The sequence below is a fragment of the Triturus cristatus genome, chromosome 7, assembly GCF_964204655.1.
Source record: "Triturus cristatus chromosome 7, aTriCri1.1, whole genome shotgun sequence".
Taxonomy (NCBI): Eukaryota; Metazoa; Chordata; class Amphibia; order Caudata; family Salamandridae; genus Triturus; species Triturus cristatus.
The window spans coordinates 808,826,128-808,841,186 of record NC_140590.1 but is presented as its reverse complement, the minus strand read 5'-3'; the positions used below and the strand labels follow the sequence as shown (position 1 = coordinate 808,841,186).

At 40.6% G+C, this 15,059-nt stretch overlaps 1 protein-coding gene across 5 annotated transcripts in view; it reads left to right on the top strand.

The window, feature by feature from the left end:
- The window catches only part of G3BP1 (G3BP stress granule assembly factor 1), a 524,543-nt gene that overhangs the window by 79 nt on the left and 509,405 nt on the right, over positions 1–15,059 (top strand). Inside the window, exon 1 of one of the 5 annotated variants that reach the window (XM_085617664.1) lies at positions 9–264. The exons of 1 other annotated variant lie outside the window; for it this stretch is intronic. The gene's annotated coding sequence lies outside the window, so the exon portion shown is untranslated. Of the gene's footprint in view, positions 1–8; positions 359–15,059 lie in introns of those variants that run through there. 3 more of the 5 variants (XM_085617662.1, XM_085617663.1, XM_085617665.1) reach the window with 3 other exon arrangements.

Sequence of the window (15,059 nt, the reverse complement as noted above, 5' to 3'; positions counted from 1 at the left end):
TTTTAGTCAATCAAACCTTAAGCTGCTTCTCAGCAGTCTGTTCGTTTTGCATGACCCTTTACAGGTTCGCGGAGCTGCCTTCTATTGGTAGGAGTGTTTGTCAGTCTGCGTCTTCGTTGGAGATGCGTGCGACGATGTCCTATTGGTCGAACATCTTGTCACTTTCTGAATATTCGGCCTCCTGGTGGTTGTTGTAGCGAATGGACAGTCGAGAAACTGCCAGCTGCGTTTGGTGATTGGGTGGAGAGCCTCGCTTTGGGTTAGGTAGGTCCTTTGCTGTATGTAGCCGGCCCTGAGCACGCCGCCTGCCCCGAGTCCTGAGGAGAGTGAAAGGCCCTGCTCTGCTGAGCTCCCGTAGGTAAGGGCGTGTGGGACGCAGAAGAATCAATTTTAAGGAGTTAGTCTTTCAACACTGCACAACGAGCTGTTATGAGGATGGGCGCGTTAGATCTGACGGGTGCGAGGTTTAACCCCCCCGCTACCTTACCTATCCTAATCTGGCTTGAGAGAGGGTGTTTGAGGCTACAGGTTCGGATCTGGAAGTCGCAGGGAGAGTCTGAGTTTGGACCGCAGGGTTGAGATGTGGAAGGGAATTCTAACCTTGGTAGTAGCCGGATAAGTGTTGGACTGGTGTGCGAAATCAAATGCGTCATTAAAGAAGGAGGCAAGAGGGTAAAATATCATTACATGATGATTGACTGTAAAAAAGGAACTATTTGGGAGCAGAGGATAGCAGATGAAGGCATTGAGTTCATGAGGTCAGTGGTTTTCTTGGCGTGGGGATGAGGTAGATGCTGTATGCTGTTTGTCGGAGGTCTAAAACTGACCTGTGAGACCCGTGGGGTGGATAAGTAATGCGACCGCAAACGAGGGGTGAATTTTACGCAGAAGAGTCCAGAGGACGTTTATGGTGATTCCTAGATGGTGAGGCTTATAGGGCTGGGTATTGAGGATGTGACTTGACTTTTGGGATGCGAGGCCTTGTATTGGATGAGGTTGAAGGGTGAGGCTGAAACAGAATAAAGAAAAAGAGTCTGAGATTGAAGGATGAACCGCTGTGTTAAGGAGATCCACGTATTTGCTGCCTGGGACTTGTAGGGCGGAGCTTGAAGTGTTAGAGACTTTATTGCGGCGCTAATGTTGAAGGGTGTGATGGCCTTTGAGCAGGCTTGAATACTAAAAGTCGTGCCAATGGGAAAGCGATTGGTGCGATTGTTTAGTTTAACGGGTGAGGGGGTTGTGCGGTTGAGACGTGATAATCTATGTAACCAGTGAAGAGGGTAGATATACAAGATTGGGACTATCTGAGCCTTCGTAAGCACTTGTGAGTCTCCGTAAGGCTTTCCCAAGGCAAAAAAATCTGCGCGTGACAAGAATTCTAGGAAAACATTTAATGGGTGTATTTCAAAATGTAATCATTACAGAAAGCAAGCAGCTATTGGGAATTAGCATTGATAATCAAAATATAATTCTGCCAAAGTATTAAACTAAGGTCAGCCATTGAAGGAAACCCATGGAAAGAACTAATCAATAAACAGACTAGCGCGGAGTCTGCTCATTTAGAGAGCCAAAGAAAGTGTAGGTATAAATCACGTAGACACCAATATGTTCCGTTAGTAAGCCTAGAAACAACTGGTTAATTTCCAGAATAAAGCTGTTTTTATAATGGTCCAGATTAGTGCAGCCACATAAATTTCGTGGCCCGATATGACACGACAGGGTTGAACTAGTAGTTCTTGCAAACACATAAACCAATTAATACTCTTATAAACGTGAATTATGTAGATGCAATTTCTTTCTAATGCAGCTCATTGGGAAGTCTATTCATAAATAATTAACGAATTAAATAAACGAATTCAAATTTAATGTAGCACAACAATACATTGGTTTGTTCAGCTAATGAATGAACTATGAAGAACATCGTCTGGATACTTGAAAGGTACAGATTAGAGGAAGATCCTGCACTTTGGTTCGTTGAGTGAACACAAATATTATATAATTCTGTTCATATACACACCATAGTTAGGCTTAATTTTTTATGATTTGCTTAAAATGGAAAAAACACACTAGCACTGAGCGAGAGAAAAGCGTACCCACATAATATTGACGTGCACTATTATTCTGAAAATATGAATAGCTGCCAATAAAAGCTGACTGATCCTCGGTCATGCTAAGTAAACATCTAAATTAGGCATCATTTTCTAATTAGTAAAAATTTGCATACAGTCCTATCACTGGAAGTTTGAAGGGGGGAGTCGGACATTTGAGTATGCTCAAGACTGAGAGGCATAGGTGTTGCTGCCTTGTCAGTTTTCAATGTAAGACTATGTATAAGGGTTTAAAGAGTAAGCTCACGCTTTCAGTAATATAAGACGCATTGCAAATGCGTCTTTCTGTTACAAGGAACATATTACTTGGGTTCAGCCTGATTCTAAGCGCTTAGATAAGAAACCCAAAGGATATGAAGACAACACTCCAGGGCAGGAAGCAAACAGACGCAGCCAAATACGAAAACAAACATTGTGACAGATTTGTCTGATCCAGGTGAAATTCAGTAGATGTCAATCTTTGCTGTATTGGAAGTGTGGGGTTCTTTTCAGCAATTTTGTGTGATATTGATTACTTTAGTAACATTTTTTAACACATTGGGATTTTTTTATAATACCAATTTTAATGAGATTTACAGAAAAGCAAGAGCAATTAAGAATTGTTAATGCTTTCAGCCCTCAAGTTCATTCATATGTGAGTTGTCAGAATATGAACAGATCATACAGGTTGAACCAGGGACCGTTGGTATTGATTAGACTGGAAGGGTTCAGTGTTTTGATACATTTTTACCATGAGGTACAAACCTATTCGGTGGGAGAAAAAATAAAAAAGAACTGTTTTTAAAAATAAAATTTCAAATGGTGTGCGACAACTGGAAGAAAACTATGTAAATTGATGCCCCAAGCATGTGCCCGCACTCTTTCATGAGGCCCATGCAGAGGTTTTTTCATTCCAATGCTCCGCCTACAGTGTTGCATGTAATTCAGAAGGTGCCACTGCTCCCACTCCAAGCACGCACTCGTATTTGTCCTTAACATTCATACCTCCATTCATCCACGTGTGCCCACCGTGAAATATAAATGAGTTCTTCAGTTCACTACAAAGTGCACTCATGTAGCCAAGGGATGAGTATGCACTCGTTCATGATAGACAAGCAGGCCGCGATATGAGAGCTGTAACCACAATATGAGTGAGAAGGTATGAGTGATGGTTCAGGAGACAAGTGGAAAGGGCCTTGATGTCATGAGGAAATAGTGAGTACTCTTGCAAGGAATATGTGTGCTCCCACATAACGAGGAATGGTGAACCTGGAGTGGACACAAGCATGATGAGACCAGTTGGGAGTGAACACAGATGCCGCAAGCGAAGAGCAGAAAGTGACGAGAGATTTGTTGAAGGGGTACGAAGGTCACAAGAGATTGCTGTAGAATGCTCAGGGTTGTCACATGAGGTGAAATGGTAGTGGCAAGAGAAATAATGTCTTGGAAGTGAGCTATGATGTCACAGTAGTTAAGTGTACATTGGTCACAATAGAAAATGGAGAGTGGGTAATAAAGGCACAAGAGACTTAAGGAGTGAAAACTCAAGTAAGAAGAGGAGATTATGGACTAGGATCTGATGTCACTTGTCAACAATTCAAGATGGGAATTGTGACACGAGAGATGATTGTAGACTTTTCTCCAATGACACAAGAGAACAAAATGGAATGACCATTGATGCCAGGTCAGAATTAGGGACCAGGCACTAGAGCCTCGAAAAAAGAACATGGAGCGGGTAGTCGAGTCACGAAAGTTGGGTCCGGGTGAGCACAGGTCATCACAATAGACAACTGGGGAATTAGAAGTTATGTAGCAAGAGAAGAGTAGAAAGTGTACCCTGATGTCATGAAATCCAAGTGTGAGCTCTAGCGTCCTAAATCACGAAAGGTATGTCGAGTCGGCCCATTTGACATGAGGTGGAGGCATCCGTAACATCAAATGACGGAAGCACAGATGACGGATCCTACCAGAGACGAGTTGGGAATATGTACTGGTGCCACAACAGACAAACCAATCTTACACTTGTGTAGTATGTGTGTGGATGTTCAGGCACAAGAACTGAGATTTCCACTCAAGTTATAGTTACTTATAAGAGTGGAAAATGTAGATTTTCCCCAGCCCTGAGGGTCAGAAAATCAGGATTTTATTAAAGACACGGAGGCTAATATTATTCCAATCTTCCTTTAGTTGCTACCACTCAGCCTCTTAAAAGGATTCAGAACACTTCTTTACAAAACATTTCAACCTAATAAAACGCCAGAACACGGAACTCTTCCTTTATTTTTTTTACATTTTTTTTTTTACTTGTAACAGTTCATAACCGTAAACATGTTCTTACTATTCTCCCAAAACAAGAAGAAGAAAAATAAGAAATAACAAGTCCAAATCCATAAGCCATTTCCAAGAACGTAACTAAATCCATCGCCTCATGCAGTCCCGAACCTTGAAGTACTTCATCCTCCTCATCTTCTATTGTTTACCACATCCTACAAAATAATATAAATTATCAAACAGGGTTGCGTCCTGGGAGGGAATAATATTAGCCTATGTGTTTTTAATAAAATGTAGATTTTCTGACCATCAGGGCTGGGGAAAATCTACATTTTATCACAAGACCAAAGGCTATCATTATTGCAAGTTCAAGGCTTTTTAAATAAACGACAAGCTGCATTATCAACCGGTTTAAAATAAAATCTGTGAAAAACCACGTAATTTGACCAGTCCACACTTCTCAGTATGTCCTGTAAAGCTCCTCCTAACATAAATGCTTGAGAAGCAGATGCTTCCCTTACAGAATGTGCCCCAATCTCACAACCACACCTGAATTTCGTATCACCTCTTTCTCCCACCTTGCAAGAGTTGACAATGATACGCCTTTATGAGGATACCCGAAGGAGATCAACATCTTACTCACATTCGCCTTTCTCAAATGTGAAGTTCTTTTCATGGTTATCAAAATAAGGGTAAAAAATAGTTTACAAGTGTGTCTTTGTTCTTTTATTTAAATAAAAATACACACCCTCTGGTGATAAAATCCTGTTTGTAACCCCTAATGCCCTTACATCTGACACTCTCCTATTATATTAAAGATAATAAAATCGTTAATTTTCCCAATGAAGATTTAATATCTAGAAATTAGTCTCTAGACCATCCAAATACCTCGCCCACATCCCAAACTGAATTGTACCTTGAAACCGGCAGCTTTGAAATTCTTATACTTCTAAGTCTCCTCACTAGGACATTTTGCCACATTGAAATACCATTAAAAAGAACATGTCTGGCTGCAATAGTTGAACGGTGAACATTAATTGTCCTATAAGACAAAAACCCTTAAGAACAGCTCTCATAAGTAATTTAGTACTTCCGCGATATCCACTGAAACAGGATCCAAACCCCTCTCCACACACCAGCAAATCCATTTTTGCCAAGTCAATCTATACACCTTCGTGTTCCTGGTGCCCACGATTCCTTGATAAGGTTAGATGCCCCTTATGAAAGTCCTGTTACTTCCATCCTCTCCTGACATATTCCATGCCATCATTTCTCAGTTGACCCTCTAGAACCAAATTGTGTAGTTCCCCTACTAGGCCCACCAAGATCTCTGGAAACACTGGTAACTGAATCGGATAATCCACCAGCATTTCCAATAATATTGGGTACCACACCTGTGATTTCCATGGGGGAGTTACTAATACCACTGTCTCCTTGCACCTGCGAACCAGCATAGCTGCTTGAGCTATAGTTGAAAATAGTGGAATAGCATAACACCTTGGACCATTCCAATCCTGTCTGAACGCATCTATCCCTGCACACTCTAGATCAGACTCCAACTCATGCCTCAAAAAATCTACTCGCCCACTCGCAGTTGCAAGTAAAATTTTATCAGATCTAGCTATTTTTAGCAAAAAGAACAATTGATGGACAGAATGCAGAACAATGTCATACATTCACCCTAGTACAGAGATCTGGGCCCTAAATCCATCATTTTTTTGCTCACCATGCCTTTCCAGTTTGGACCCAGCCATATGCAAATCAGTCTTGACCTTGCGCCTATATGGGAACAGTCCAGCCGATGTGGGCTTAAATCCATTGTTTTTTACTCACCAAGGAGGACCTGGCCAGGCAGTTCGGGCTGGACTGTTCCCATTTTGCGCAGGGTCAAGACTGATTTGCATATGGCTGGGTCCAAACTGGAATGGCATGGTGAGCAAAAAAACGAGGGCTTTAGGCCCAGATCTCTCCACTGGGGTGAATGTATGACATTGTTCTGCATTCTCGCCATCAATTTTTCCTTTTGCACTAGCTATTTTTAGCACCTACTAGTCCCATCTGGCGAGTAAACTCAGGCTGGAAAGGAACAGGTGTTCTAGTAATGCAGAAAGTGAATGAGCAAAAAAATGCCATTCAATCTTGTTTTTATCTTGACGCATTTGCTGTCTGTTCAAGGAAAGAAATCAAATGTCAGTTAGACTTTTAACCAATTGCTGCTTGGAAAATGAGGCTTAGCTTTTTCTCCCTTATTAGAGTTAGTGGTTTTTGTCAAGTGAGCTGTCTGAAGATGTCAATTGGTTTTCTCTAACACATTAAATAAATAGTCTGTAAATTAATTTGACAAATATCAGGAATTTCAAATGCACATTTTTTACAATTAAGAAATGTGATGCAGAGTTAAATAGAAGCACAACAAACAAGAACACTTTACTAGGTGATGTGCAAGTGACAAATATTTGCAGAAAATTAGTGTTCAAACAATGTTTGAAAATAGTATAGTTTTATCAGTAAAGCTGCATGTCAGTGGGAAGGTTTGTGGCCGTTTCAGTCTAAAATCCGCTGATTATAAATGACAGTGTGCTTATACTTTAGTTATTTATTTATTAAAAGTGATAGTTTTGAAACATGATTTCAGAAACCTTCCTGCCCTCGTCCTGATGAAAATGCTGTTAATGAACTAAGAGGCAAGTCAGGGGTCACATGTATCCTAAATGTGGCTAGATTTGTATAATTATTTTTTAAAAAATATCTTTATTGCATTTTATCTTTTCTGGTACATTAGTCCACAGGTAGCTGTACACATCAATATGTCAACGATATCACTTGTTCCTGAACACTTTGCATATAAATCAAAAATTTCCGTCATTTTACGTAATTGTCAGCCATGCCTGGGGCGTGGGGGTTACATTTACGTATACAAGTTCCTTCAGGATCCTACAGCCTGCACATTCTGTCATCTCCAATAATAATATTCACAATAAGCCCACACAAAACCTTTTTCCTTCCGGAATATACCAAACCTCAGCCGAGGTAGGTTTATTTAATATACAATGTCTATGTCACAGACTTCTTATCCATATACAAAAAGATACACTTATTCCTAACATTAACAGTGATTTGTGACCCCCAAGTGAAAGAACAATAACCTCTTATTATGTGACAGAGTGAAAAAAGACTTAAAAAGGTTATTGGAAAATTATAATGACAGATTTTATACAATTTACAATAATTCAGTCAAAGCTGTCTCTTTATATATTGTCGACGGCGTTTCGACCCGCTCTAGATACTGGGTCTCATCAGGACTGTATTTCTGGGGACAGTATAACTCATACATGCGTCCATGTAGGATCCAGTATGTGATTGATATGCTGGACGAAGAAATAGAGCGGGATTTAGTCAGCTACAAACAGCACGGAAACAATTTAATTGTGGACTGGGCGACTGTTATCAATGGGTCAGCGCCTCATAGAGGGTAACCATCGATGAAACAACTAAAGTAAGAAGACCCTCTCTCTCCTAACGGAGGTCAGACAAGAGAGACTAAAATTCCGACGCAGAAGTGATTTAAATCATAGGGAATCTATATTCTGTAAGATTCCTTCATAATAAGAAGATTAATATCCCAAACCAATAATTTTGGATGAAGATAAACCAAAGTCTGGATAGATTTCTTCATCCAGCATATCAATCACATACTGGATCCTACATGGACGCCTGTATGAGTTATACTGTCCCCAGAAATACAGTCCTGATGAGACCCAATATCTAGAGCGGGTCGAACCGCCGTCGACAATATATGTCTGTGACATAGACATTGTATATTAAATAAACCTACCTCGGCTGAGGTTTGGTATATTCCGGAAGGAAAAAGGTTTTGTGTGGGCTTATTGTGAATATTATTATTTGAGTGATATTGCATTTCTTACTAGGTCATTTTTGATATTTATGTTTGTGATTGATTCATTGCAACGACTGATGTTGCACATGACAGATCAATGTTTATAAATGAGTTCCTTGTGAATATTGTTTTTTGTACTTTGTACTTACCCGGTTCACAGGGACATAAGGGTTGCTCTTGTTACTTAGAATATCTCCAGTGGAGGGCCAGGGTGAAGGTGCTAAGTACGCCTCTCCATGGCAGCGAGGGCAATTCGTAAGAACATCAATGCATACTGAAAGTACATTTCAGAATGAGATCCAACTCTGGAATTGCATCATATAACGTGTCATAAGTAAATAGCTCCATGAGCGTTCCAACGTCTAGTCTGTGCATTAGATATTATGTTTTTTCTTTTTTTTGTAACACCAGTTCAACCGCATCCAACAACAATACATAATAATGTAAAACAACAAAAAAGAGATATCGGTTAACCAAGGGTGTATGATTCCAGTGTCTAGAGTATCTTTCGGGTGGAGCAGAGACCGGACCGGCGTGCAAGTATGGTGTGTGGGCTGCTACTTTAATGTTCAATATGATGGCTTGGTTGTGGAAGTGATGCGCTACAGTGGCTAGATTTGTATTATATATGTAAAGAAAGTTAGGTTTATTAAATCAAACTAGTTTTTTGTACAGCAGACCTGCTAAACTCTCACGTTTGAAGGTGCTCTCATATGTACTAATGAAGAAAGTAGTGGCTCAATGAACTATACTTGCCCATAATCAGATCACTTTGTTTGAAACCAGTTTGTGTGTCAAGACCATTACAAGTAGGGTGAATAGATTCTTTAAGTCACTAAACCTGCAGGTCTAGTAACATTGTTATGATTTTTCGAGACCTGCAACTGTAAAATACTTCCAACTGTGTATTTAATCAGTCCGCAAAACAAATCCACTTAAAAAGGTTCTGAAAGATCCATCTACATAAAAAAAAAAAACACTCTGTTCAGTCTCCAGTTGCTAAAATCTGGTTCTCAAGCATTCTCAATCTGCCTCCACATTGCTCAACCCTGAGATATTTTTGTCTGTACCTCAATGTTCTGTTTCAATCGGTACTCCCAAAATACTTTTGCCAAATCTGCCATATCTTTCGACTTCGTTCCCCTAACTTGTTCACATACCTTACAGCAGACATATTGTCCATCCGCAGAAGGATTGAGCACTTCGCCTTGTCCTTTGTAAAACCCTTTATCTCAAAAGAACCCTCCAGAAGTTCCAAACAATTTATGTGCCAATTGGTTTTCTCTTCTGACCAAAATCCTCATGTAGAGGTTGCACCCCATCCTATCAAACTCACATCTGACTCTGACATTATCTGGTATAGTTCCAAAAATAGGTCTCCCATTCCACACCTCCATATTTTTTTTTAACCACCAACCAAGTTCCTCCTTGGACTCCTCTGAAAGCGCAATCTCCTCCGAGTACCTCAAACCCTTTCTCAGATGTTTCACCTTCAACCTCTGAAGAGCACGATAATCCAAAGGTCCTGGAAAAATTGCTTGAATTGTAGAGGACAACAAACCTGCCACTTTTGCTAACATTTTCAGAGATATCCTTTCCAAACGTAAAATACTCTTTCACATACAGAGAGGGTTCGAGGCAATAGAGTACCGCACTTGGTAGAAAGAGATATTGGGCAAAGTGTAAAATAATACCGGTGGTGCAATGAACCCGAAGCACAGAATTTACAAGCAACATACATTATAGGTGGTTCAGTACTCAAAATATGGTAATTATGTCAAATAAGACAAATTTATATTTGGACATATATCATTCTCCTTGCCACAACACAAGTATTCATAACAATTGAAAATTATGCACCAAGGCACTCAGTAAACTACATGTGGCCCAAAAGGAAATACCAAGAGGCAAAGTACTCGTCACTTATCTCTGCTTTCAATATAAGGAAAGTAGGTGGGTTAGACTTTAAGCCTTAATGGAGGATGCTTCGGAAAAATTACAGCTCGCCTCATTCTAAAAAAAAAATTAAAAAGAATTCTGGGCGATAGACAATACCCCATTCCTGAACCAATACACGGGATCTTCTCTAGATGTTCATGTGGGGGAGGATGCCTTTGTTGACCATTACACAAATATATTTGGGTCCGTTTCAGAAAGGGAACATTTAACTGCTGATGGTTTAACCAATGAACTGCATACCCCTATTGTCTTTTCTATGGCAGAGGTAAAATGTGGTCCGTTGCAATGCAGCAGCGTTAAAGCCCCAAGCCCGGATGGGGCCCGATTGACTTCTTTTTTGAAAACCCAGACCTCTGGATTCCATTCTTGATGAATGTTTTCAATGCAATTACAGTAGCAGGTCCCCCTGTCTCATGGAAAAAGACAATTATTGTACCGATACATAAGAAAGGGGGTAAATCACTGCCCAAAAACTATAGACCCATTACACTATTGGTTGGAACAGTTAAAATAATGGTCTGCGTGTTATTAAACAGATTGGAGGAGTGGGCCACTGACAAAAATATATTAACAGCGGTACAATATGGTTTTAAAAAAGAAAGGGGGACTTTGTATCAGTGTTTTAAACTTGAATTTAATCACAGCTAAGTATACCCAAGTTAAAGAAGGAAATATTTATATGGCATTTATGGACCGCTCGGCGGCATTCGATTGTGTCTCACATAGCAAATTATGCAGTATCATGGTGGACATGGGTGTGGATGAAATTATAATATCTTTTATACGTCAGTTATGCTCCCAGCCTTCTTCGTGCGCTTGATAAGGCAGTCGGGGGGGAATATTCTAGATCATTCCCTATTTTAAGAGGTGTCAGGCAGGGGTGGGTCATGGCCCCCTTCCTGTTCTCACTGTATCGTAAGGGCATAGAAGCAGCAGTGGATCACTCCGTAACTGACGTCCCCATGGTAAATAAGCAATGCATTCCCATATTGCTATATGCAGATAATGCCGTACTGATTGTCAGGACTGGTTTAGTGCTGCCAAAGCTTATTAATAATTATGTGTCTTGTATAGCTTTATTGGATCTCCATGTCAACAATTCAAAAACCTATATTTTAATCGCAGGGAAACAACCAAGAAAATCACCCTCTTTTTACATTGCTTTTCGTAGAGTTGAAATAAATCACAAAGTCTTTTCTATATTTGGGCATTCTATTTAACAGCTCGGGAACATGGACAAATATGAGAACAAATAGATGTAACGCATTATGGCCATATTTTCCTTCATGAAAAAACTTAGTACAAAGCCAGCAGAACCAATTAAAAAGATATATTCTGCTAAAGATATGGCATCAGCCACATAAGGGCCAGGGATCTGGGGAATAACGAAGGCGGATGTATTACAACAAAAAGATTATTTTTATTTAAAAATTCCCAAAAGCTGTTTGAATTTTAACATGCATCAAGAGTTAAACACCCCATATATCTCAGATTTAATATTCCTTGCCTCGGTTCTATGATGGCACTCGAACTGGCGGAGGGATACGGTGGTACTAACACAGAACATTAGGTATTGTTTACCCTTGAGCAGGCGCATAAGGTACCGTGGCTTGAATATATATGTAAAAAAAAATTGGCCAAATTTGGTCTTGAATCCAAGGACCCACTCAACTGTCACGCAATTTGTAAAGCCGAAATTAAATCTCGCTCCAATATTCACAGGGGCAACGAAAGACATGCACAAAATTGTAACAGAACCATGGTAGCAATATATCTGGGGTTTCCTATTATTACTGATGAAGCAAACTCATACCTGGTCTTTGCTACAAACATCCGCCATCTGTATGAATCGGTGCAATTTAGATTAAATCTCATCACGTGCATGCTGGGCTATCCTGCTGGAGTTTATTCAGTTACTGAATTTCCAGCTTGTCCATGTGATGGTACCTCCCCTCAATCCCTATCTGATTATTTTTCTGTAAATTCTATATGCATGAAAGTAAAAAATATATCCTCCCTCTATTGCGAAAATATAACTTTGTACAATGTCGCCCAGCTCTGTCTTTTCTCCAAATGCTCCCTGACCCATATGTAAGCTTTTCTCTTGCATCGCACTTATGTATGACTTTAACAACTAGGCGATTGATTGCCTTATAAATTGCACTTTAACTGGATTTATGTATTTTATAATATGCATTGGATGAATTTACTATGTTTTAATAGAGGTTTTTCTAGCTACAGCTTTTTACATCGTTTTTAGCTGTATTTATCTGTATTTAATTACTGAAATTGTGTAATATAATATTGAGCATGTGCTGTATGATGTACTGTACTGTTATGATCGTATTTTCTAAGATCGAATAAAGATGATTGATAGTCCCTTTCTGGGGTCCCGTCCTCCTTTACCAATGAAAGCAAATATTTTAGCATCTAAATCAGGAGTTTGCATAACCCTATTGGCCAAACTTGGTCTCGGACATTCTGACCTGAGCCGTAAGCCAACATCTTTAAATATTTATTTTCTTAACCAAGCCTGCACGTAGTCTGCTACGTGTGCAGCTGGTGCCCATTCTGAAGATAGTGCAAGTTTTATTATCTTGGGGGTCAAACATGAACTCCCCCTATGGCTCTGTTAATACCCCATTCTGCTGCTCTTCCATATCACTTTGCAGACCTTTTCACTTTTTAATCACACCTCTCTTCCTTATGAGTCAAAGTCTGACTAGCGGCTTTTTTCAACCTCTGCTCTCCCCGAAGAGTCATCGCATTGCACAACTGAGTGTTTGCGTGTTGTTTTTATTCTTTTTATATTTTCAAGACTTTTAGTCCCCTTGTGTGTTCTCGACACCACCACATCTTATTGAAACTCCCAATCTATTTTTGCCCTCGTCAAGCTTGCCTCTTTAAGACTAAAAACCTACAAAATCTAGGTGTTTTCTTTTCCTGCTTACTTTTCCTTCTTCCTTATTTTGGGATCCTTCACCTGCTAACAAACATTTCCTCTACCGATATTGCTCTTTTGTCTTGTATTACGTTCTCTAGCTTCCTATCATCAAGATCCTTCGTAAATTTCCTTGGCATTCCAAAGAACTTATCCTCCAAAGTTATCTCCACACTTCCTAAAATATTTTCCTCAGACATCGTACAAGAAACTGAGTATCCGACTCAACAACAAAAAGCTATCTCAATCTACCTGAAACAAACTGCGAAGGGTTAACAAAATTATTATAACTATTTTATACTACACCGAAGAGCAACTCCTTAGATGTGGCTCCGAGAAAAACCCTAATTGATTTTTAACGGTTGTTGCCGAACAGTCAAAATGATAAATAACTACTGAATAAGAGGTATCTCAAACCTCTAAAATCGCTGCCTGTTCACGTAAATCAACGTGGAACGACGTGCCAAACCTAGTCCTTACTCATTGTTCACTGTGCTCGCATCATGTCTTTGACCGAGCTGTTATCGCGTCAAAGTCCGGATAGCCGAGCACATCTCTGCCTCATTGTGTTGCTATACGACTAGACTCGGGCACAAAAACATGGAGTGCGTGGGATGAACGAGCCCCTTCACTCTGTGAGTAAACCGCGCTGGGCAACATGAGCTCCTTGCGGTCCCGCACCCTAGACCAGCGTTCCCCACCTCTCGCGCTCTCCACAGGCACCATGCGCCCAAGCCAACACCATGTGGAAGGTTGCGTGAGCAGCAAGAGAGCTCCGCACGGGCCTCTGAACAACGCACCCCAGCCTAGCCGTCACCAGAAGGTACAAAATGATAAATTGTTCACCAGCACCAAAACCTCATCGCAAACAAGCGAAACGCGCTCTGCGGAGCACACCCACTCAATGTGCCTCCATATTCCTATCCAAACTAATTCAATAGCCACTATTAATATTTTGCAAAGGAATTCAGACCTGAAATTTACCCTTCGTTATCTACATACCAATCCACAGTATTGAGACAGTCGCACACAAACACCGTTGTTCCAGCTCTCAACATCAACTCTCAATAAATTTTATACTTATTTGCTCAGTGGCAGCCAAAAAAAGAAGTAAGAGTTCAGTGTTCTGGCCTTTTAGGTTGGAATTTTTTGTAAAGAAGTGTGCTGAATTCTTTAAAGAGGCTGAGTGGTGGCAATTTAAGGAAGATTGCAATAATGTTAGCCTCCAGTCTTGACATAAAATTGAGCATTGCAGCCCTAATCCTTTCCAGAAACAGATTACTCTTGTTGCAACCAAAAACCATCAATTATCCGCACACCTTGAATGTCAGAAATACTGTGTGTGGGAGGGAGGCCGCTGCCGTGGGTTATCCTGACTCGCACCCCCTCACATCACGATAAGCCCTGTCCTGAACGCTCCTCTCCAAAGCTACCATCTGCGCCCACTCAGGTCAAGGTGACCAGGGAAGGCTTGTTTAAAGCCCTCCGTGTCAGCCGTGTCACTTCAGGAAGCCTGCATGTTTGTACTCTGCTCGCAGCAGGTAACCGCTTGTTCTCCAAAGCGACCCCCTGCCGTATAATGTCAAGATGTTAACATGCAATACTATTGCAAATAGCTTCCTAAAAGCGCTGGGCGGAAGAACCAAGGGTTTCTAAGAGAGAAGCACTTGGATTATTTCTAGAAATCAACCTGACCACCATTGCTGAAGGGCAGCGTCCTGTATGTGGTGTGTGCAGCTGTCTTTGTGAAAGCATGCATGGCATGCTGGGGGGAAAAAAAACCTAAGCGTCTGCCATTGCTCCAGCAGTGTGCCACTGCTGAAGCGTGGGATGTTGGGCTGCTTGAAACAATTGATTATTTAAAATCCGGGAAAGGGGGGTGGGATGAGGTGGTGGACGTCCT